The sequence below is a fragment of the Vicugna pacos genome, chromosome 2, assembly GCF_048564905.1.
Source record: "Vicugna pacos chromosome 2, VicPac4, whole genome shotgun sequence".
Taxonomy (NCBI): Eukaryota; Metazoa; Chordata; class Mammalia; order Artiodactyla; family Camelidae; genus Vicugna; species Vicugna pacos.
Window position 1 is genome coordinate 55,874,435 of NC_132988.1, and position 26,388 is coordinate 55,900,822.

The following is a 26,388-nucleotide window of genomic DNA, read 5'->3' on the forward strand; positions in this document are numbered from 1 at the left end:
CATTCATATTAGTCTGTGCCTGTAAAATAGTTGTTAAATATCTGCAATATCAGCTTTCAGTATCAGTTGAAGGAATGGCTTCATTCACCACTTACATATTTAATCATTCATTTATTCACTTATTTCTCAAAAATTATTAACTCCTATGTGGTGCTTTTGGTAACACTAAGTATTCTTAAACCATGGTCTCGATTCAGCAGTTCTTCACATGGTAAGGATTACCTGTAATACCATGGGATGAATGCTTTATCAGCAATAGGTATAAAATACTACAGGGAAACAAATGAGGCCATCATTTTGTTGAGTCTTTGTGTTTAAATTTTATTGAGTCCTTATGATTTGATTTTACTGAGTCCTCTATGACTCGATTTACTATGCTAGGTAAGTATTTTACATACATTATCTCATTCGATACTCAAAGTAACCATACAGAGTAGATACCATTATTATCCCCATCTTACAGAGAAAGGAACTGAGGCATAAAAGACTTGGTAAGATCAACAGCTCACTGGTGGTAGAGTTGGGATTTGAATCTATGCACCTTGACTTCAGAACTGAGGACTAAAAACTATCTCCTTTATTCTGTCTGAATATTTGGCAATTGCTAACCAAGATTTTCCTGAAACTTAAAAATTTTGATTGCATGGCGACTGCTGCCAGATAGCCCAGTGACCAAGTTCCAACCATTCAATTTAAAGAATTTAAGTTTACGAAAAAGTCTTCAATTTTGCATCAATTCATGTATTATCTAACTTTTTTTTTGTTACTGTCTGTCCCTTTGTGCTAATTTTAAGAGCTATATGAATCATTTTTGTTAGGTTCAGAAATTCCACTACAACTTGTAAACCATTTAGAGAAAGACCTCTGAAATATACATTATAAAGTTTGACTCAACAAAGTTTAACTGTCATCAGTCATCGAAAACAAAGTAAGACTCCATTGAAGAATGGACTATAATCACAATGATCTAAGCTTTAAAAAAATGGGGAAAAATAAAGGACTTGAAGTTTGTTTTACTGGCAAATCTCAGGATGCAAACATTACATCTTGTGTTCACCCTGTAAATCCCACAGACAGACAGTTCACTGGGAGGAAAAAAAAAACAATTACTTTGCTCTTGCTATGGTCTGTAAACACAAAGCACTCGACAAGGCCTATAAACCTATCAAAGGTATCATTTATCTCGGCAGCTGTAGAGATGTTTGAGGTAACTTAACATTAAAGCGAAACTCTGTGTCTTAGGAGATTATTATGAAGTGGTTAAATGTTCCTCTCTTTTGACCTTTTGATTTTGAGCAACAAAGAAAGGTCAAGTTTGGCTGAATCTTATGTGAGCAAACAATATACTAAAGAAGAGTGTTTATAGAGTTTGCCTCTTGCAAGCAGAGTCCATTTAATGAGGTCAGTCTGTGAAGTGTGGAGACGCCTAATTCCAATCTATGCTAAATTCTCAGTACAGTGCCTGGTGCACCGAAAATGCCTGATAAGTGCCTGTGGCCTTTTCCCTCTTTCTTGTTCTGCATTTACTTCCTGGCCATTTCACTATTATTCGATTCAGAGGATGAGCACAGGAAATAAAAGGAAATGAAATGAAATTAGCAAATTATACAGTCCTTTAGCATGTTTGGTCTAAAATTGTGGCAGGGGAAGAGATTAATATGAGGTTTTTGGACCTTCTAAAGACTTGACTGATATAAGTCATTGTTCCCTATCCTCATTAGTACTGCGCCAAAAATTGGTTGAGGCTGCCTATTATTTAGGATAAGATAGAGGGCGACTGCTAGGCAATGAACTGCCTGCAACAGAAAGTTCTTTTCTGTACTCTTTTGTCGTCTTCTTGCAGTTATTTTTGCTGGGAACTAACTCTCCAAACCAACTACTGGACTTTGTTCTCTTGTGTCATTAAAATCCAATGTTATACTCATTTGAAGCAGGGTAGAGATCCTTCTAAGAGATTTGGTCTTTGATGTTTTATGGTAAAACAGACTTCACCAAAGAATAATATGTAGTAGTAGGAAGTCAAACATGCAGTTTGGGGAACAGGGACGGCAGCTGAGACTAGGGAGAGAAATCTGCAGAGGCAGGGAAAGAGCTGCTGAGAGCAAATAGGAAACATCAGGGAGCCAATCAGGCTGAGCAGGAGTGCCCAGGAAAAGAGGGCTTTTTTCTGTCTGCTGGACCTAACTGCCCACGGCATCTGAACAACGTATCTGGGTTAGTAACCTGGCTTTTGTACGTTTTACCCAGATGATTAGAGCCACGGGGTAATATTTGTACCAGCTAATATTTGTTCGTAGGTCTAGTGACATCACCATTATTATTACTTGTGTCTGGTATATGTGTGGTAAAACTCTCACAGTAGGACCTTAATCTCCCTAAGGATCTGACTGATACTCCATGATTTTTCACTGTCTGAAGATGTATAACACTGCCTTGTGAGTGAAAATTGCCCTACTGTGAACGGAGAATGAAAATCCAGCATACCATAATAGCTCTCATATGGGCAAGGAAAAAAAATTGCTTTACTTACAGAAAGGCTAGGCTTTGGAGAATTCAGCAGTCTTTCACATTTAAGAAAACAAATCCCTTGAATTAAAATAAATTCTACCATTGTCGTCTGCTTTGATTCTAACCCAACACTAGGAAAAAATAACCTTGCATTTGCTTAATCCATATAAATCTGCACCCAATTCTTCTGTTCATCTCATCCAATTTAAAAGATTGGGTTAAGTAGGTCCAACCCAATGTAAATAGAATTAAGCTAGATCTAGAGGGAGGAAAATAAACCTTAGACTTTCTTTTCTTTTTTAGGTGCTTATGTTAATCTAAGTGTTTGCGATGTATTATTGAAGTTGAAAACTTCTAGGAAAGAAAAAACATAACATAACTGAACAGAATTGTCACATTTTTCTTCAACTTTGTATAAATATTATTGTCCAAAGGCTTTCAAAGAATTTTCAGCTTCCCCGATCAGCAATGATTTATCTCTAGCACAAGGTCAATTTTATGCACAAAAAGCTTGGGTAATCATCTATGAATTTTTAAGAGTTATGCATGAGGCTGAGAAAAGATTCATAGAATTTGAGAACCAGCCAGGATGAGTCAGATGGAGATATTAGAGAGGTGAAGCTACTTGATCATGGTTTTACAGCTGGTCATTAAAGGTAGAACCTGTGTCTTGACTTCCAGTTTTGTGTTTTATCCTCTGCGCTGCATTGACCCCTGTAGATCTACTTTTATAAATTCAGTCCATGATTCTGACCAGTTGTCTTAGTTTTTGTTGACTGACTATGAGGCATGGATTGAAACTAATATTTCTGTGTGGAATTTCATAATCTAACTAGGACATATTTATCAAATACCTACTCTGTACCAGGCACTGTTCTAAGTGCTTTGAATGAATAAGTAAACAAAAGAGAGAAAGTCCTTGCTCTCATGGAACTTAGAATAAAATTAAAGCAACCTATACCATGTTGGGGTGGGGGCGGTATCCTTGGCTTTTCTTAAAATGCATCAACTTAAGATTTCTCACTGTGAAATAACTGGAACTTTGCTTGAGAATGGAGTATTGCTCAACAGTTCTATTTTGTTCAGAATGCCTATCCACAGAGGTCTGTTCAAGCAGTTCTTTAACTGATATAGAACCATTGGTAGAATGCTGGAATGTCTCTCTTCCTTCTCCATGCCCAAACATGATTGAAAACATCATTTTTGTTCATGAAGTTTTCCCCCTGGAAATACGTATAGGTGCACATATACAAGCATGCATCTAGAATTACTTTGTTTTGAGATCTTCCAGAAGCCCTACATGGGTCAACTACAAAGCACCGTGCTTCTGAAATACTTTGTATTCTAACACCATCATATTCTTTCTTATATTTTACAGTCTCTTGCATACATATCTGTCTCTTGCTGTATAATTATAACTCCCTCAAAATAGCAAGTAGCAAGGCCCAGAATGTTCTCATTGAGTTATGATTGAATTGTTTTAACCCTTAAACTGCCCTTTATTCTAACAATCTAAATAACTTTGGGAGATTCTTTATCCCAGAACCTGATTCTAAAAGAGATAAGATACCTTTTCAGAGTTACTTATTGGCTACAATTTACAATCAGAATAAGGAGCCAAAACACCAGAAGCCAGATAAGCATATAATTATTATGCTCTTAAGTATATGTGTTTGTGCATATAGATAGAAATAGACACAGAAAAATGAAAAAAAAAGTGTCAGGAAGGTAGGAAAATGGCAGACTTTTTTCATTCAAAATTTTTTCAACACTACAGCAAGTATATTTTTAAAAGATAGTGTGACAGTGCTTAAACAATGCTCACAAGGGGAAGGCAAGGGCTCTGAAGTGTTCAGTTTCAATTCTTCACTAGTCAATTTTTCCAAAAAACCTATTAGAGCATCAATACAGGAATCAGAGAGGAATTTATCCCTATTACATCCATTAACCCCAAAGATATTTCACACTGAGAAAAGAGACAATAAGAAATCAACTTAAAAAACTCAAACTGGGAAAATGCACCTACTCCTATCCGCCCATAAAGTCTCAATAGGACAAGAATGAAAAAAGAAGCACTGTTGCCATTTAATTAGTTATTTTCCTATCTATGTCCAATATGGCAAAAACAGAATGAATAGAAAAAAAAACTTTCCCAATTTAATTAGACTTTTCAAAGAAAGAGAGAGAAAGAACTGACTCTGCAAAGCAGAGCTACAAAGAAGATTCACTGAATAGTTAGCAGAAAATCTTTTAATTATTGAACCTGATAAAGCACTTTGTAAAAACTCCTTTATCTAGTTAGACCGAATAGTTTTCACTGCATACTTCTGAAGTATAGGTAAAAAGAATTTCAGTTTTACTTTGACCCAAATCAGCTTTATTAGTCATAATCTAAAGGAAAAAATTACATTGATCAAGCAATCTTTTTGTTAAATACATTTATAAAGTTCTGTTGTGTGTATGTAAATTTCTGAGTTTGAGCAACAGATTTTAAATTCACATTGAAATTGAAGGGAAATTCAGTAGCTATAAGGCATGGCAGAAAGACTAGTATTAGTGAAAGAGGTAAAGCTATACTAGTATTTAAGTGTGTACTTGGTTTTAAAAGGTGAAAATATGTGTACATATATTAAGTAATGGCTGCCTATTTTAAGCAGATAACATTTAAAATCTGCACTGTGGATGACCAGTATAAAATTGATACCATTATTATAATTATTGTTTTCTCACCCAGAGTTGTTTAAGTACATAATACATTTAGTTGACAGTAGTGCTGAAATATTTAATTATGTGTCTGGAATATGTGGAGTGATTTGTTCACAGATTACAGCACAGCCACAGCTGACCCACAGGACATTTCTGACCTCTGGCCCCAGTTGTGTTCTGGCTCTGCAATGATAATTCAATTTTACTAAATAATCATTTTAGAAACATCTAGCTCAGCAGTTGTTTCCCTCATCATGTCCTGATCACTTATCCCTAATGCGTGTGTATGTGCACAAAGTTCGATTTCTCTTGCCTACCTGATATGTACACATATTCTTGTACACCCAAGTACATCACACTCAAATGACTCCAGGTGTGCAGAATTATAGAGAGTATGCAAATGAACACATATTTAAGGAGGAATTTGAAAAGACAGCAAAGCACATGGGTACCAACACAGACTGAAGATTCAGTATTAACTTATAAAAACGTATAGCTGGAGAAAATGGAATTGTGTGAAGAGGGTAGAGAAAGAACAACAGTGAACTAGTTAAATGAGAGCTGTAACTAGGAAACTTAGATCCGAGTGAATTGGGGCTGTTCGCCAGATTTGCTCTTGAACCTTGTAAAGTAAAACAGAGTGAACCTCTTGTCTAAGGTTTATCTTTTTCTAAAGGGTAGGTAGCCCTATCTAAAACAGCACCCTTCTTGTCACTCTCTATCTCAAGGCCCTGCTTATTTTTCTTACAACCTAACACTATATAATATGGCTGTTCTAATTTTACCATAACGTACCTCTCTGGAACAATATATCTCATCAGTGCAGGGATTCTGCACATATTTTCTTCCACCATTTTGTCCCCAACCACTTGGAGCAACGACTGGTAAATGGTAGGCACTAATTCACTATTTGTTGAATGGGTAAATAAATACATGATTTTCACACTTCAAAGTTTGGCTTTATTTTATGTTGAAGTTTGTTAAAGTCATGAAGGCCACCTCAACTCCCTAGCTATTTTTAAAAAGGCAGGAAATGAAAAAGAAGTACCATTATCAAGGAGGGGATTAAAAACATCCAAAATTGTCAGCCTAGAATTTCAGAAACATTAATGTACTCTAGACAAGAGGTAATTGGTTCTGAAGTGAACTTGTCTTCTTTATTGAAAAGGAAAGATTATTGCACAGTCTATTCCAACTCTAAAGAAGCAGTACCCCCAGAATCATTAGAGAATCCTCATCTAACTGGAAAAACTTTCCCTAGATTTGACTCATTTGATTCTACTAGGAGGCTGACTATTGATTTCTAAAAATCAAGGGATGGAAAAGACTCTTGAATTAATGAAAATGGTTCATGTACAGTTCTATGTAAATGTAGATAAATTAGTTAGGGGGAAGGTAAGATTATACATTGCTTAGGTCACAGAGTTTACACATCTTACTGACTTGCATATCAGACACCTAAGATATTTCTTATCTCTTTTCAAACTGGGGAGAAAGGGCTAGTTGTAAGAATGTCAGCTTTCAAGAAAAAGTCAAATATTTATACTAGTTCAAGTAATACCTAGAAAGATTATTTAGGGTCACATAAATATTGGAAGATTTATGGTTACTTTCAGCCTTATTATTAAAAACTCAAGGTGTCAGAAATCAATGCAACTTTAATCTCAAATAGTGCAGAATTCAAATCTGTTTATATCATTGAACACATTTATAGTTACTTATTCTGAACGAGGCACCATGTTGGAACTGAGGTTACAGTTTTGAGCAAGAGATGGTTTATATCCTCATGAAGTTTCTCATTTTGGGGAGGAGGCGGGATAAAACTAGAAATCAAGCAAATAATTAAATAAATAATCAATTATTGAAAATCATTTTTAAGTTCTAAGAAGGAGAATTATAGGGTGTTATAGCACACAAAATTGCGACATAACTCAGGAATGGCCAAGAAATTCCTTCTGTGAATGACACTTCAGTGGAGATATAATCTGTACTTTAAAAAAGGGCCCATGAAGACAGGATAATTTGTTATCCACATGGAAAAAATTTACAATTGGATCGCTATCTCACACCATACACAACAACAGATTCTACAGAGATTAAATTATCAATAAAATGAGACTATATGGAAAAATATTTAGGATAGGTAAGGATTTCTAAAAGAGACAACAGCAAGTACAAACCATAAAGGAAAAGACTGATAAATTCAATGAAAAGAATGACAATAAAATTAGAACTTCAGAGCATGAAAGGATAGTATCAAGGGAGTGAAGAGTTAAACCATAAAGTGGTAGCAGATATTTGCAACACATACACACACCAACAGCAAAGAAATAGTACCTTTAATATATGACAAGAACTCTATTATTCAGCAAAGAAATAGGAAAGTAACAGTATAAAAATGGGTTAGGATATTAACAAGTAACTTACAATAGAGAAAATACAAATAGAAAACTAACAACTGAAAATATGCTCAACCTCAGAAATATCAAACTAAAAATCCCAATGAGAAATGTTTTTACTTCCATTACACATAACACAAATTAAAAAGTGTGATAAGTATTAGTGAGGATTTGAGGCTTTTTCCTTTATCGCCTTTAGTTCTTTGTTCACTTTCTCAGTACAGTTTTCCCTGATCTATTTAAAATTTCATCTCTCATCCCAGCAGTCTCTATCTCTTTTTCTTGCTTTATTTTTATCTACATTACTTCTCCCATCTGACATATTATGTATTTTATTTATCTCTTTTTTTACCCACATTTGAATGCAAGCTCCACTTAGGCAGAAAGTTTTATATATTTGGTTTATTGCTATATGCTCAGTGTCTAGGACACTCACTTGGGTTAACAATATGAATGAGCAATTTACTTCTACAAACCACTGAGGCAGTATCTATTGATATGCCTTGGAAAGCTATTTGCCAATAATGTTGAAGATACGCTTGCCAAGAACTCAGTGTTTCCAATTCAGGTATATTCTCTCCAATAAAGTATTCTCTCGTATTCTTGCCAAAGGAGATATGTACAGTAATGTTCATTTTAGCATTATGGTAATAGCAAAAAGTTGGAAGCAATAGAGGCACCCATCTATAAAATAATAAGCACAATTTAATGTATTCCTACATTGGAATACTAGAGCAGTTAATGTAAATGAACTAGATCCACCTACAGATCAACGTGAACACATTTCAAAAACACCATGTTGAGAGGAATATACAAGCTGCAGAATTATGTCTACAGTTTGGCACCAGTTGGAAAGGCACGATATATTGTTTATGAATACATTAGTAACTAATGCAAGTTTATAAACATGAATGCCAATGAAAAGCACCAAATTCAGGATGGAGGTTACCACTAGGAAGAGAAAGAAGAATAGGATTCAGGTAAGACTACAGTTAAGGCTTTTTATTTATAATGTTTGATTTCTTAAGCAGGTTGCAGAGCACATGGACATCTGTTATTTGATTCTTTCCACTTTTTGGATGGATCTGATAAATATATATGGGGTACCAGCAACAGAATTGGTAGTAGATTGGACCAGGAAAGAGTAGGTGAATGAAATTTAGATATCTTAATTATTCAAATTTAGGGAAACTAAATAGATAAATATCTAAGTTAATAATTATTATAGAAAAGAATGATATGCTTTATAAAAGAACTGAATGCAGGATTTTTTGAAATCTAGGCATCTTTTGTGTATGAAATCTATCCACAAGAAGTCAATTTACATATAACAGTCCAATTACATTGAGTAAGAGATACCTAGAGTTAAAACTTTTGAAATGTTTACATTATTAGTATTCATTTGCAGAAATAAGAATCAATTTAATAATAAAAAGTCTAATATAGGATCAATGTAGCAGGAGATAACTGTTCTTTGGGAAAGTGCTAATAAAGCTAGTTAATGAATTCCATATAGAAGTTGCTTACAGCTAGAACTATAAGACCAAATTTTATGTCAGACTGCTTAATGCATCTTTTAAATACGCAGGTTTCTTCTGGAGAATACAGATTAATAAAATGTCTTCAACTTGCAGAGTCTCTATATATTTTTAAAGCAAAACCCATTGAAGAATTTTTATTCAGGACTTACAAAGAGAAAAAAGTTAATAATCTTGAATTTAACAAAATGGCATATCTTTTCTGTGTTCAAGATAATGTAAATTGTAATAATCATCACAGACCAAATTACCATATTCTTTTTTTTTAACCAAGTCAGAAAATATCAAATTGTTTTCTAAGCATTACTCACTCTAATCCAGAAAGTGAGTTCCTGGAATATACTGATTTGTATAAAAGGAATCAGTCTGCAGTGCCTCCCTTGATACATTTTGGTAATTGTTTTTCTAGCATGCATCCTATAGGGCTTATAATTTTTTCCCTCAGACACAAATGATTTCAAGGCTTTAGCTCTAAGACCATTCATACTCTTTCAGAAATAAAGTTCTTGATCTCAAATCATTCTTTTTCCAATTTTCCTGGTAGATGGAAGTAAAGAAGACATGCAATATGACTGCTCAATATAGCAAGGAATAAACTATATTAAATACCAATCAAATTGCTTTTTACTCTTATTCATCTTAGCATGCAATGGACTGAAGGAAGAAGCTTCCTTCACTGGGGTGAGTCTATATCTAAATGTCAAAACCTATAACTCTGTGTGAAGGTTGTTTATTAAGAATTTGCTATGGTTCATTTTACAATGACACCTTCATATTCAATGGTGTCAGCGTTTGGAGCTGCAATCCAGGATCAATTCATCTTGGCATTAAAAGGAGAAGGAAAAAAAGCAAGGGAGAGAATTGGTAGCTTTACAAGAGCATATGGAGTCATTCAAAGACGAAACAGATTCATTATAGTGCACCCACACAATCTCCTTCCAAACTGCCCTTCCTACCCCCATCACAAACAGCAGGCACGCTGCACTGTCAGTACCAACATTCATCACCCACTGGAATACAAAACAGCTTTAATGACTCATTTGCTTAAGCAGCTAGACTATTTCACAGTTTTAGATCATGTAAAGTTGCCCTGGGGGCATGGAGCTTGGGGTGAGAAAAACAAGACAGGAATTGCTTTAAAAATATTTTCTTCCTAGAATTATCTCTGTTTTTAAACCATAATCAAGCCCTTGGAAAGACACTGTTAACGTAGCCTGGAGAATGAATGGTGAGGTACAGAATGAGCTGCTCTGTGACTAGCTGCGTCATTCACACATTACAAGAGCCATCATTCTTACTCAGTCCTCTAACGTGATTTTTAAAAATGATGCTTAATTCAGTCAATTAAAATGTTCAAGATTAAACTCTTCATAGTGAAACTGAAATTGCTGAAGGGATTATTAATGAAAAATTACCAAAAAATCCTTTTAGTGTTAGGATGGGTTTTATTTGTATATGTCAATGAAGCTATGTATAATATGGTTTACATGTAGAAAATTTTCCACTTTCCTATCTAGGAAAGTCCAGGAAAAACCCACTCAATATTAGAGTAATTCATAATGTCATACACTTAGAGGCTTGAAAGTTATCCAAATGTAAAGTGAGACATTAAGGAATTACAATAAGAGCACAGACTTTAAACTACCTTTGAATAATTAAAAAAAATAGTATACTTAATCTTGCTGATTTTCTACAGTTTTGCTGCTAAAAAATTTCTTAACTCCATTATTTTAAATTTCTGCCTGACACACTCAATCCAACTGAATAAGGACTTATATCTAGAAAGTCATTGAATATGAGTTAGTTATGAGTCTAGTTTCCCAGTACATGCACCACACTTCAGAATCTAGCTGATACTGAAGTATTGGAGTCCTGGTTCACGAGGTTTTGTACCAGATCAAAAGAGAGAATGTTTGAATGTCATGTACTTTACATTATAAATTATAATCAATAATGAAAGAATCATTTGAGTAAAACACAAAAGCCTTCTTCAGCTCTTTAACTTTTCATATTCCAGGACTCTAGGTCTCAAAACCAGGGTTCTCACCTTCAGAGTCATACTATCACACAACTAAAGACAGCTCCAAGGAGAGCTCCTGGTTTAGAAAAACTTCGGTTTTAATTTTGGTTTCTTCATCTGCCAGCTAGCTACCCGACACTTGGGCTAAAACTACTTGGCCATTTAGAACTTGAGGCTTTCATTTTCAAAATACAGATGGTAAAAGCTTGTGGGGCTCTCCTGAGGAATCAGGGTCCAGCCTAGTTCTTGCATAGTCAAAGCTCAGCACCTGTGTGCTTCTCACAATTTCACTTTTTAAGAAACTGTAAGAGAACATATACTTCTCCCTTCTTAAAGGTAGCAAATACCTTAACAACCCATTAAAAAGGGTTACATTAAGGTTAACAATTTTGGCATGTCCAAATTGTGTCTTAGCTGTTGAATTGTTTTATTTCATCAAAGCTGCTGAACTCATTTCAGATGCTTTAACTGCATCTTTCTTGACTTAAACATATATAATATATATTTAAAAAGATAATTCTCTTTACATTTTTTCAAGTTGGTTTCTCAAATACTTCTCACAATGACAGTATTTCTTGCAATACTTCCAAGTATTTATTGCAGTATTTCTCCTAACAGACTACTTCATTGGTGCTACATTAATAATAATAGTAACAGATATTGACAAGTTGATAACAGTAGTATGCTGGCAAACTGATAAGCTAACATGTGAGAGTCACGCTATCACTTTACCTTTACTCATCACTTTCTCATGTAATTTTCATAACAACCACTAAAAGCAGGAGTTGTTCTGGCCACTTATTTGCAAGTGAGGGAATTAAACTTTAGCGAGGTCTAGGAACTTCCCTTAAATCACACAGTAAGTGGCAGAAGTAGGGCGTGAACCTAGGTTTGCCTGCTACTAAAGTATTTGCTTTTAACCAATCAAGTCATGTTACTTCTTTTGAACAGTTATAAGTGTGATGAATACTTCTGAAGTTAAACAGACTAACACAAACTTCTTCAAACTTTAAACAAAAAGTATAATGGAAAACTTTGAAACTTAGCTTATTCCTAATGATGCTCAAATTTAACATTACAACATTTTATAATGCTATTATTAATTAATCTTTAAGCATTATTTTTCTTTCTTGTCTTTTTTTGGGGGGGGGGAGGTAATTAGGTTTATTTATTTATTTTTTAATGGAGGTACTGGGGATTGAGCCCAGGACCTCATGCATGCTAAACACGTGCTCTGCCACTGAGCTATATACTCTCCCCTGTAATTTTGCTTTTTTAACAGACTTACTTCAGAACCTAAAAACCAAAGTGCATTTGTTTTTAATAAAACTTCTGTTCAAGTTATCACTTCAGTTAGCACATTTCACTCTTGTGGATAGAAATAGAGCCACATTTACTTTCACATATGTATTTCCATGTTCTTATTATAGAAACAAAATAAATATATATCAGAGTCTCTTCTGCTTTTCTCAGACACTGTGGACAAGTACAGTTTATTAAATCCCACAGAAACAAGCTGTGGTGTTGGTCTGTTAAATGTTGTTACAAATCAGTTAAGCCTGTACATGCTTGTTTAGTCACATGTACTAATTTAGTATATTGATGGGTTGTTAGTGTAAATATCTAATGTAATAGAATAAGACTTGAAAACTCAAAGTGATTCCAATAATCATGTTGAAGGAGACAAAAAGAAATAATCCATTTAGTGGTTAATAAAAGCATATAGCAAAAAATCGAAAAATGAACATGAAATATATGACTAATTGCTTTTCTTGGGATATGTACAAGAAAATCATAATTAAGGGTTTTGACCAAAAATATTTTGTAAACTTTTACAGTAAACATAGTTTAATATGAGTAGAATTGAAAAAATTTTTAAATAAAAAATAAAAAAGAATGGTGTTTCTTTTTGAAGTAACTGACTCATATACGCTAGCATTTGTCACTATATCTTCCCCTTGATGGTAAATTAAAATACGGATGGTAACGGAATTCTGGCATGGAAGAAATCCACCCTGACTTCTAATGAGAGCACTTAGGAGCAAAATGAACTCAATAGACCAAATTCCTGAAGTCTCCAGTGAGTGTGACAGTCATTGGCCATGTCTGTCTTTTGGCACTAGATAAGGACCTGAGTTCCTAAACTTGATACGTAGCCTACACTCTCTCTGTTTATTGCTCATGAGAAACAGCAGTGATGAGCCTATCGTTTCCACTCTTCAACTATAATGCATGAAGTATTTTGCCTAAGAGCCAGCAAACTAGTGAACTTTTCAGGAAAGAACTGCTTCTCACTGCTTACAGAAACAATCATTTACTCCAATTCAGTCATGAAATCTTAAAAATATTAGAAACACTTGGACTCACTTTCATTAAATTGATCACATTAAAATCTTTGTCTCCAAATTCCATAAACCTAGAGTACTTCAAATATCCAAGACTGAGCTGCTGAATATTTATAAAAACACTGAACAGTCTAAAGATTCATATCTTCACTTTCTTACAATAACTTCACTGTTTTTTTGTTGTTGTTGTTTGTTTTTTGCAGAACATAATGCTTAGAAAGAATAAGGTACAGTGGGCTAATGAAATCTGATAGGAGTTTCTTTCTTCAAAACTCCATTCTTGTTATGATAAATCACAGAGAAAAAAATGTGACAATGAGTGTGTATATGTCCATGAATCACTGAAAAATTGTGCTGAACACTGGAATTTGACACAACACTGTAAAATGATTATGAATCAATAAAAAATGTAAAAAAAAAAAACTCCATCCTTGAATATCTATAGTACGGAGAGCATTGTGTCTGCATGATCTTTGTATAAGCCAGTGAAGGCAGATTTATACACAATTAAAATACTATAACTCTGGGTATAATATATGTTGTAATAAAAGTAAAAATTTGGGATTATATAAGAGGGAGTGATTAATGGGAACAGGAAAAGCTTTGTGGCTAAAACTGACATTTTGAGGAAGACCTTGGAAGATGCTGAGGATTTCGACAGGGAATACAGAGGAGGGCTGCAATTCTACTTTCAAATTCGATATGAAAGGTGGACCTGGATTTGGCAATTATTTGAAAGTTTTCACTAAGATTTTAAGACAGTTTCAAAGATTTTAGTCTCATTCATTCTTCTGTGACTGTCAGCTCAGTTCAATTCATTGTTGTAAATGCCAAGAAAGGAGAATTTTCCACGAGTATCAAATCCTGCAGCAATGTCAAACAGCATGAATACTAGAAAGAGGGTACTGAGTGAGACAATGAGGAAGCCATTTCTATTTTTGCAGAGAGAAGTGTTAGAAGTGGTGAAGTTAATTATTGAGAGCGGAAGGAACTAAATGTGAGTTGAGGAAATGGTGACAGTTGATGCAGAAGTGGAATGTACTTTGAGGGAGAAACCAAACTAAGTAAAGGCAAGAAATCAAGACATTCAGTGTTGCAAGAGGGTAAAGATCAGGGTCCTCTGGGGTTAAAGAATGGATGATGCAGAAGGGTAAGAGATACGGTCAGTGTATAGATGTCAAATAGGTTATACTCCATGAGTTTGGGGAAAAAGTCTGGAATACGTTGCCCTGCTTATTCATTATTTCTAAAGTACAACTATCCTAATGGCCAAAGAACAACTGGTTGGACATAAAGGCATTTAATTATAATTTGCCCCTACGATTTACCAGTTTAGCAGAGTAAAAAATACAGTATGTATTTGCATTTCCTTACAGTTTTGTCTAAAATATTTTACAGCTAAACTTTTGGGGTAACAGCTCAGAGTCCTTGCAGGTGTTTCATGAAATAAAAAATAAATTACCTCCTTGCTTCCTTCTCTGAGCTCTGAAAATTACAGAGCATTTTCAAATACATTATCTCTTTAAATGGCCACATAACCAATAAGAAGAAGATGGCCTTATCGCCCTCTTACAGTTGAGGAGGCTAGTGGCTTGGAAAGATTAAATGACTTGTTGAGGGAAATACATCTGAGAAGTGGCACAGTGGGCTCTTCTGTTCTCCTCCTCCAGTGCTCTCTGGCTGTCTCCCAATCAACTGCCTTGATCCTTTCTCCAGTAACTGCCTCTTGAAGGACAGACATAAATAGTTAGAGAAATAGAGCCAAAGAATGATAACGTAGGAGTGATTCTCAGCACAACTAACATACGTGGCAGGAGGAGACGAGTGTACTAAGCTATCTTAATTCCAACATGGTAGTCGTTATTTATTGTTCGTTTCCTTCTTTGGATTCCTCTAGAGTTTATAAAAGCAAATTTGCAGTAATTATTTGACTTGTACAGAAGAAATGTGCATTTATGACTAATCAGACATAAGCATTCTGGCTGCTTAGTTCCTTCTCAATATAAATGACTCTTACTGCAATTTGATTTACTCTATTTCAATTATGTCAATAGAATCCGGTCCCAGATGAAGAGTGTGTCAGGTAAGTTCTGAATGAATTTTCAAAAATACATGAAGTTGCGGCTAAGGGCTTCATTTATGAAAAATGTACCAAAGTATTTTCCACATTCAAGGCTCCTCCAGAGCACTCAGTCAGTCACCAATTTGACACTTTTCTGACACAAATATTTGGAGTTTGAGATCTTGGAGGTAAGCACATCCAAATAATTATGAATTCATGATACTATCATGTATGTGTGAGTATTTGAGGTGAAATAGGAAGGAAAGTCACCAGATATGAAGAGATGACGTTACTCTGAGGAGAGTTTCATGGGTCATGAATGTTAATGTCATGTTTGCATTTTAAGATCATGGGTTTCAAAAACTGTCAGTCAGGGAGAGAAGTCAATCGAAGATGCGTAAAGGATTGAAACTGCACTCTCCTCTGGGTGGAAAAACCCAAAGGCCTATACCTGAGTGCTTCAAAGGAAGAGGTGCCAGATGCAGGGAGTAAGCTTTTTTTTTTTAATTGAAGTGTAGTCAGTTACAATGTGTCAATTTCTGGTGTACAGCATAATGTTCTAGTAATGCATATATATAAATAACCACTATATACAAAAATATATTAAAAAAACAAGTTTCTTCTGTATAGCACAGGGGAACTATATTCAATATCTTGTAACAACCTTTAATGAAAAAGAATATGAAAATGAATATATGGAAGTTTATTTTTAATCAGCGTGAGGAGGTGGAAGATCAATTGAAGTTACAGAGTAAAGATAAATGGGACCTTGATAATAACGATGTGGAAGGTGCTTGGGGTTCTGGGGAAGAGATAGTGAGGCAGTTGGTGGAGGTACGTGGCCAAGGAATGGGTCAGGATGAAGTGGGAGTGAGCACATAGCAGTGCACAGGAGAGCAATATCACAGAAATAAACTGCCCTTGAGAGGAAAGGCAATGGGTTGAGGATGAAGCTGAGAGATGTGTATAGTGAGTGACTGATGAACACGAAATCAAATGTCTTGTGAATTGTTTCTTCTCTACCTGATATTTAAATTTTAGCTCTACTCCTTTCCTATTTGGTCCAAAACTCTTCTTCTTTTTGATCACAATTCTTCCAGTGCTTCTCATATCTCTCTTAGGGCATTTTTAGTCACTTCTAGCCTTGATCTATATGGTTCTTTGCTCTTCATTTTCCAATCATATTTCCCATCTTTATTTATAGCCCTTGGCTCCTCTGGGACTGATTATCTTTTACAGGCTGACTTCAAGTTGTTTTCTACTTAACATACTTATTTAAGACATTTGGTTCTATAATAGGGAGGTATTTCCACAATATATATATATATATATATGTGTGTGTGTGTGTATATATATATATATATATATATATATATATATATATATATATATGTATTTTAGTTTTTTATGGTCCCAAATTACTGATGTTGGGACCCAATGTCTGCACATTACCATGGCCCTTGAGTAATGGTTAAAAACTATACCTCTCAGTTTGTTTCATACAGTAATATAGTATTAATGATAATTTGTCACAGTATTTCAATTTTTTAGTGCAGAATTTGGGTACAGAAAAATGTATTTGCTACTATTCTTTTTTTCTTTTTAATGGAGGTACTGGGGATTGAACCCAGGACCTCATGCATGCTAAGTATGTGCTCTGCAGCAGAAGTATTCCCACCCCCTGCTACTACTCTTAACCATGCTCAGAACAGTACCATTTAAAAATGTATATTTTCTCCTAAAATTTTAGACTGCTTTTCAGCTTTTTGCTATAGAATGAAGACTTGTCTGAAGTCAAATACTTTAAATAGAAAGCAAAACAGCTTGGTAATTTTACAGAAGAAATATCCTGAGGGGCTCTCTAGTTTTCAGGTCATAATTCTTCAACCAATTTTCACTGGAGTCAAACAGATCCATCTCTGTCTTTTTGGATTCTAACATTATACTGAGGGTCTAGTTGGGTGAAGCAGATGTCAAAGATGTTAAACAAATGTTCATTTTACCTCATCCAGATGATACTGTGAATTACAGAGTTTCTAAATGCAACACTAGTCTCAGCCTTATGAGTTTTCCTTTGCTTTTGGAAGTTAATAAAAATAAGTAAACAGCTTCAAAGTGTTACACATATTCAATTTTGTACTTTTAGAATTTCTTATTAATGCAAAGTCAACCTTTAGAAACCTTTAGCATGCCTATTAAAAGAAATAGCAAACTGAGGGACGGATGGATTGATTTATTGAAATGTACAGCCTAATACAGTAGATCTTAATTCAACTGAAAATCACTAACAAGCTGTCTAACTTGTAGCTGCTCTCCCTAAATGAATCTTTCACCATATTTATATTGCACTAAGTAATGATGCTTGTAGATAATCATAAAACTTAATAAATGAGTTAATGAGGGCATTCCAAGTTATAATCTGCATGAGAAAACATAGTTAACTATGGTTTAGTGAATGAGGCCAATCTTCAAAAACTAAATAGTTATTGAAAAATAGCACGCTCATTCCCTCATTCAATGAAGAAAACTCTATGAACATTTATCATGTGTAAGTTATTGCTGTGCTGGATACAGGAGAGCTTTAAATGTAGTAGAAGAGATAGAACATATCTTATAAGACTATGTTATTACATTACATATTATTAAAACTAGAAATTATTTACTCAATGGCTTAAACAGCTTGAGGCTGAGTATACATGATTCCAAATACTTGAATACAAACGGAAAACTCTGAAAAAATATAAAAATATTATTTAATGATTATTAAATAAGATGACTAATGCTAAGAACTATGGAAAATAGTAACTAAAATTTATTGAGCTTTTTTTATGCAGCAGATGCATTCCGTGGCATTTTACATGTACTAAACTCAATGAAATCTCACAGTACCTCCATGAGGAAGTTTGTAGGGGCTTGTCCAGGTGTGTCCTTACCTCTGTACTTTTGCATTTGCTGTTCCCTCTGCATGGAAAACTCTTACCTTAGATACCCAGTGGTTTGCTCCCTCATTTTCTGCAGGTCATGAGTCAAATGACTTCTCAGTAAGGTCTTCTTCCCTGATCCCTATTCTAAATTTGCAACTCATCCTCCAATTTTTTTTATCTCTCTCTTTTTTTTTCCCTTGAGCATCTATAACCTGTTAGTGTACTGTGTATTTTATTCATTTGTCTTTTTACTGCCTTTTCCCTCATTTGAATGAATGTTCTGTGAAGGTAAGGATGTCTCTTTTATCACTTCTATGTCCACGGTTCTTAAAGTAAATGTGTTCAATGAATATTTGTTGAATGAATGTGGTAAGGACTATTATAATCACACAATTTACATTTAATAAGGATCTTTATATTTAATATATTTATATTTTTTATATCAGTATATAACATTACGTAAGCTATATCTCATGCATGTGTATGTGTACATATACATACACATACATACATTCTCATTTTAATATTTCAGGATACATCTAGGATGTTCTGGGATACATCTATCTATCCATATGTATATATGTGTGTATACCACATACACACATTCTCATTTTAATATTCTGAGATCTGTCTTATATAAGGTATATATGATATAATTTATATATAAATCATAAATTATATATCTTGTATACATCCTTATATGCAAATGAAAATAAAATAATCTCTAGCATGTAATCATAGGCATTATGATTTACTTTCTATCTTAAAAATGTGAAATAGCACACACCTTTTTTGGTTTAGACATAATAATAGTGGGTACCATCTTTAAAGCATCTATAAATTACAATACTAAAATTTTTTGCAAATATTTATTTTATAGATGAAAAATACTCAAACTATGCACAGTTAAATAACTTATTCTTGGTCACAAAGCTAAGATTTGAACTCATATCTGTCTATAGCCAAACCTTAGTTACTTTTAATTATACTTCACTATTCTTCTTGGTTTAACATTTCAAATATAATGATTCATTTTCAATTATTTTCTGTTTTTTATTTTAACTTCTGTACCCAGACTGACTGACCACATTAAGACAAAAATAGCACATCATAAAATACTTTGAATTTTCTAATAATTATCTTTTGAGAAAACAGGAAAAGAAACTTTTAATTATTTCATGCTCTAAATACAATTTATTCTAATCAATTTGTCATTTGTCAACATTTAAAGAAAATCATCATTAGGCTTTTTTAGAAATTTTAATGTAAGCAATTAAATCAATTATGAAAACAGATATTTTAGGACAAATTGAAGATAATATTCATTTGTATTTCACATTTGAAACAAACAAAATAATGATACTAAAGCTACTGCATATGTCTTTTGCAATTGGAAAAAAATTTCAAGTGTTTATTGAAAGCCAAACAAGTTAAATACATATTTCTATAAAAGGCTCTTAGAAGCATACATCATCATATTTTTAAAATAAAGGCTTATATATAATTAGTGCATTCTATTGTAATGATTAGTTTAACTTTCCAGTGAGAGAAAAGACTGGAAAGAGTTAAGGGTGCGTATTTAGAATCCAACTTTGATGAGCCAACCTCATTTAAATTTGTGATGAGAATATTTTTTTCTGGTTCAATTGTTTACTATTTTCCTCAAGAACTTATTCATGACAGCTCATTAGGAAAGCAATTTGCCAGCTTTTATCAAAAGGCTTCAAAATGTTTAGACCCTCTGATTTAGTAATACATTTCTGGGAATTTATGCCAAGATAATAATTTGAAATTTAGGAAGAGTTTCATACACAAATATGTTCACTGCTATGTTGTTATTTTATTTTAAAATATTCTGAATTGCAGAAATAAAGCATACTCCTTAAATAATGCAGAAGTATAGACAGCAAGGAGTGACTGGGCTTCTCAGTAGCCCCTTCTCCCACCCTTCCTTAGAAGTTATACCAACAACTTGTTTTTTATAGCCTCGAGACATTAATTTTAAGAAAGTATATTATATACAAGCATGCCCATAACATTGTTTCTCATAAATGGGATCTTGTCACAGGATCAATGATTTTTATAAAAGCAAAAAATGAGGATTTTTTTGGGTATAGTCACTGTACAAATTGTTACACAGACTTCAAAATGTTTGCAAAGAATTTATAACATAAGTATGTATATTCTATAAGAGAGAAACTTTCTTATACTAAGAGAGAAACAAGATACAAAATTATATATTAAATTATAGTTATGTATACACATTCATACACACACATTCCAGAATAAAATAATTCAAAATTACTTTTGAGTGATAGGCTATTGGGTGATGGTTATCTTTCTGATTTTTCTATAGTTTACAAATTTGCAGTGGCAAATGCAATGCTTAGTTGGATTTTAAAACTACGCCAGTTAAGAAAAAGGGGAGGAAGAGTCCATGTCATGTCAAATAGTCAAGAAATAATGCCTTTCATTTCTTTATCCAAAATCGGAAATTCTGAATTTTAACCTTTTAAAGGAAATCCATGTGTTCTGTTTTTACAATTATATTTATATGAGATAATGCTATTTTGAATTTCTTTTGCAGGGGACAAGGAGGAAGTGCTAAATTAATGAGTTGACTTGTGTTCTCAAGATCAACTCATGGGTGGATGAAGTCATTCTCTGTACTCTTCCTCAAGCTCAGGGAAGCCTGAAGTGGAACGACTGGAAGATGACCTTTGTTATGCAAGCTTATTTGTTAATCATATATTTGTCCAAAAACTATTTATTAAGTGTGTATCACATGCCAGGTTCTGTGGTACAACTGAATTCTTTCCCAGATGCTCCTCAAGGCAGTTACTAGATATTTGCCTCCATGGGTACCTAGCACAATGTCTGGAAGAGAGTAGTCTCCCAATAAGCATCTGTTGACCAAAAGAGTAAAGAACAGAAAGATCATAGTTAACTACCACAGAAACTATTCTATCAGACATATAGATGGAAAACTGAGGCTAAACAACAGACTCAGGGTCTTACAGTAAGCTAGAATAATGGACCAAGTCTGTTCTGTTACACTAACTCAATGGTGTAACAATATTATACACAGGTATTCTAATGTTCATGCTCTTACCAGCTTATGGGCTGAATTGTGTCCCCTCAAATTTATATGCGGAAGTCGGAACCCTTTGCACCTTAAAATGTGACTGTATTTGGAGGTAAGATCTGTAAAGAGGTAATTAAGTTAAAGTGAGGTCATTAGGATGCGCCCTAATCCAGTATGACTAGTTATCACACAGACGTGCAGAGGGAAAACCAGGTGCAGACGCAGGGAGAAGACAATGTGTATGAACGGAGGAGAGAAGTGTCAGAAGAAACCACTTTTGCCAACACTTTGATCCTGGACTTTTAGCCTAGAGAATTGTAAGAAAATAAATTTCTGTTGAATAAGCCATCCAGTTTTGTACGGCAGCCCTAGCAAACTAATACACTACCTCTCCCACTACTGCTGAACAAAGTATTCCACCTCTTTCCCACAAGGGGCCAAGATGTTGAATTACTGAGTCAATATATTAATATGTATTGCAAAATTAGGATAAAATAATCTGCCTTTCAAGGTCATTATAAAGATTCAGTGAAATAACATATAAAATGTCTCTTGTAGCGCCAGGAACACTGAATTATCAATTAATTCTTGCAAGTATCATGTACCAGTGGGGACATTCAGAAAGAAGTAGAAGAACATTTCCAGATGTACAAGGCAATGTGGCGGGAGAGCCATCCAGGCTGATGGGGCCACATGAGAGCCTAGGTAACAAGGCATCAAAGACAGCATGCTGTGTTTAGGGAAACGGATAATAGTACAATCTGGCTGGAGCTCGTAGTGCAGAGATAAATCTGGAAATATACATTTTGGCCAAAGGAAACTCAACATAATATTTATTGCTACTTCACCGGAAGGTGAACTGTTCCATCAAGTTTAGGAATCTACACTGTGGCTTTAAAAAAAGATAACATCATCTTTCATCTAGATTATCATAATAACCTTAACTGTTTTCCCAGTTTCTATCCTTTCCACTTCCAGCCTTTTTTCAATGCAGCAGCCAAATCATGTCTCTTCTGTGTTCACAACCTTACAACAGCTCCTCATTTCATTCAGAATAAAAGCCAATGTTCTTACACTGGCCCAGCCCCAAACTGTCTGGCCCGTGGTTACTTCTCTGACTTCTTCCTCTACTTCTCTTATTCCTCACTCTCTCCACTCCGGCTGCACTAGTTTCTTTGCTTTTTCTTCAGCACACTAGGTATACTCCACCTCACTGAGTGAGCCCTGTCAGGAATGCTCTTCACTCAGATATCTGCAAAGCTCACCCCCACATTTCCTTCAAGTGCTCATTCACATGCCATCTTATCAAGGAGACTTCCCTGAATACTCTTTTTAATTTTTATTTTATTTATTTATTTTTTAGGAGTTTTAATACATTGCTATCCATCTTCCATGGATGCTCTTTTTTTTAAAAACTGAAGTACAGTCAGTTACAATGTGTCAATTTCTAGTGTACAGCACAATGTCCCAGTCATGCAATATATATATATATACATATATATATATGTTTTCACATTCTGAATACCATTTTTTAAATTGAAAACTGCCCATCCACTCCATAACTCCCTACCTTTTAGCTTTTTTTTTAAAAACAGCACTTTATCTTTTAATGTTTTCTGTAATTTACTTATTTGCGGTGTTCGTAATTTATCTCCTGTCTCTTCCTACTGAAATATATGCTCAGTGAAAGTGGGAAATTTTAAACTGTTTGTTTTGTTTACTGACAGATACTAAAACTACAAAACAGTGCCTGGCACACAGTAATTGCTCAAAGAACATTTGGTGAAAGAGTGAGTGTACCGCAGAGGTAGGAGACTGGAAGCAGTGAGACAGGTTAGGAAGCCATCCAGGCAGTGACGGGGCCTGGCAAAAGCAATGAGAATAGAGAGGAGGAGGTGAGTATGAGCTGTTCATAAGGCACTAAGAGAAGGGTTTAGGGAGTCACTAGACTGTACCGGGTGGCAGCTGAAGGGGTGGGGGAGAGGGTGAGTACGATTTGCATCTGCTTAGGTAACTGGGTGGGTGGTGGTAGGATGAACTGGGTGAATTAGGAAGGAGAATACGAGAAGCAGAGAACATTCCGCCAATGGAGAAATGAAGAGTTCAGTTTCAGGTACTGTGTATTAGACGTAACAGGAGTGGCCGAGGAAACTCGTCTAGCAACATGGTAAGAGCACCAGCAAGAGCAGCAGGAGCCGCGGCAGCGAGGACGACAGTGTAAGTACCTGCCAGGCCCTGTTCAAGTGCTTTCCGTGTATTAATTCTTTTAAGCCTCTCCCCCTTTTTAGAGAGGAAGAAATTGAGAGCATGGAGAAATCAAGGACAATTTGCTCAAAGTCACAACTTGATTGAACAGAATTTGTACATGAAATGTAATGAGTGCAATTAGTGGCAAAGTGAAAAATACAAACCCAGGCAGCCTGGCTCTGGAGGGTGTGCTCTTAACAGTTGGATATAAATGTCTGAAACTGCAGGGAAAACTGGGTGACAAGCAGAGTTGGGAGTGCACATACTATAGGTGAAATTAAAATCCACAAAAGAAGATGAGGTTACCTAGGGAGAGTCTGGACTCCTCCTACTTCTGTCTCTATTAACTGTGGTGCCATTTATGGACCACCTACTACAGGCCACACTCTGAGTGACAGGGATGAATAAGACGGGCCTCATCTCTAGTCCCATGGAATTCAGCAACAGTTGATGGTTATGACTGTTGTTACAGCAGTCTCACTCCCACGTGATGAAACTTACTGCAGGCAAACTCAAGGAGCTGGGGGAACGCATGTCAGGAGAATCCAATTCTACGGATCAGGGAAAAGACCTCTGAGCAACATCTAAACTGGCAAGGAGGAGGCTGGTTGGAGGAAGCAGATGCATTTTGATGAAAAAAATGAAGTCTTAAAGAACAAGTTAGTGAAAGTCAGAGTGAAAATGTGTAAGGATTTGAGATTGTGGTTTGAAAAGGGATACAAAGCATTTGCTCATTACCTGACACACACTCACAGATATTGCAAGATTTCTAATTCTTTTCTTTTGCTTCTTTACAAGATAAAGTGTATGAATGAGAAGTCATTCCCTGGGCAGAGTCCTTATGTTCATATGCCAGGAGAGACATTTGCTTTTTCCCCCCTGTTTACTAAAGCCTGAAGTGTTACTCTGTTTACAAGCAGCCTGCACTAATACGGAAGATACCCCCAAAGGTTTGTCATCCTCAGAAACTGTTACCTTCCCCTTGAAAAAGTCTTTCACCACTCCTACTCACCTAGCTTATGTTATTTCCTATTGACTTGAAATCTGTTCCTTGACATGTTAATACAACACAAAATTTTGTCAGTTTTATAGTAAGTTAGGATAATACCATGCATTGTAATCTCCTGAAACACAGTTTGCAGATAGCTTATTCTTCTTTCAAATAACATAAACAATTTTCCTACTGCAGAAATTTAAAAGTACAAAAACATTTATTTTGGCATATTCAATAAAGAAAACTGAAATAAAACTATTATTTATAAATAATTGAAAACACTAGAGTTGCCAATTGTCAAATTTCAGTGTTTAGGAGGAAAAGCAGGAAGGCTGTACATAGTTTAGCTAAACAAAATCAAGATCTTCTCCTAAAATAGCTCCTTGCTTTACCATTCAGAATTCCTTAAGCAATGCCTGAGACATTAATACTGACGAGAAAATAATTTAAAATATCTCATTCCTAGAAAGAATTACGTGCATCTATATAATTAGAGTAAACATAGTTGGCTAACTTTATCTTCCTAGTCTCAGGATCATATTTAAAAACTTGTTTTTCTTATTTTAAGGTGATTTCTAATCAAAGAGCAAAACTGCCTCTTCATCTCACATCTTCTTTGTTTTATTTCAATAGAAAAAACTTCAAATACGAGAACACATCAGTTATTTCTCAAGAACGCAGACACTTGGTGGGATCTGACTTGAGAGCAGGATTAGAACATACAATGGAAAGAGGCCCACGTGCAGAAACGGTAGGCAACCGTTTCAAATGTCAAAGAGAAGCCATGGGAGAAAGTCTATGCTGATAAGAACAAGTATTAGAGAGCTTGATGAGGGTAATATCTTTAAAATGTTTGAAATTTATTATTTTAGATATGTTAGTTTATGTTTTTACTAATGGGAGAGGTATGTTGAATCTTATTTTAAGTTTTTAACCCAGCGTTTTTTCTTCTGAAATAGCTGCTAGTGGTTTTATTTTGAAAGTCATAAAGGTGAACTTAGGTTGTCGTTGTACCATGTCATAGGCGCCCACAATTTGTACTGTTCACAATTAGGGAAGGGCAAGGGCTGCCATTTGTGTGTGAAACAGAAACCAGAAGCCATAGAAAATGGGCAGAGTCAGACGGTCACATCTGAATCGAGTTTGTATTTCTCAAATTCCAATGTCATCAGTAAAGTCACAGTAAAGTTCTTCTTCAGATACAAAAAAAAAATTAACAAAGCTATTCTACTCTATCTTCTCATTCTACAAGATGGTTTAGGAATTTCTAGAAAACTGAGCATTGATTTTGGTTCCATTTGGTTCCTGAAGTTAATAATTTTTTATATGTCCTTTTTAGCACACATTTAAGAAACTTTTACTTTTACAAACACTAATTTACTCAACACATTTCTTGGCATTAAGTGGATCATGAACATAAGAGGGTTAATTAACTTGTCCAAAGTCACAGGTTGTCAAGAACCATTTCCACACATAGAAATGGAAGGTCCACTGGTCTATGTCACTGTTCTGGCATTAGCAGCAATTGAAACTGAGGAGCTGTGGTGTGTAAGGTGCTGA

General features: G+C 34.8%; 1 protein-coding gene across 1 annotated transcript in view; it reads right to left on the reverse strand.

Moving 5' to 3' along the window:
- The window catches only part of GRID2 (glutamate ionotropic receptor delta type subunit 2), a 1,264,409-nt gene that overhangs the window by 40,483 nt on the left and 1,197,538 nt on the right, over positions 1 to 26,388 (reverse strand). The gene's annotated exons all lie outside the window — the stretch shown is intronic.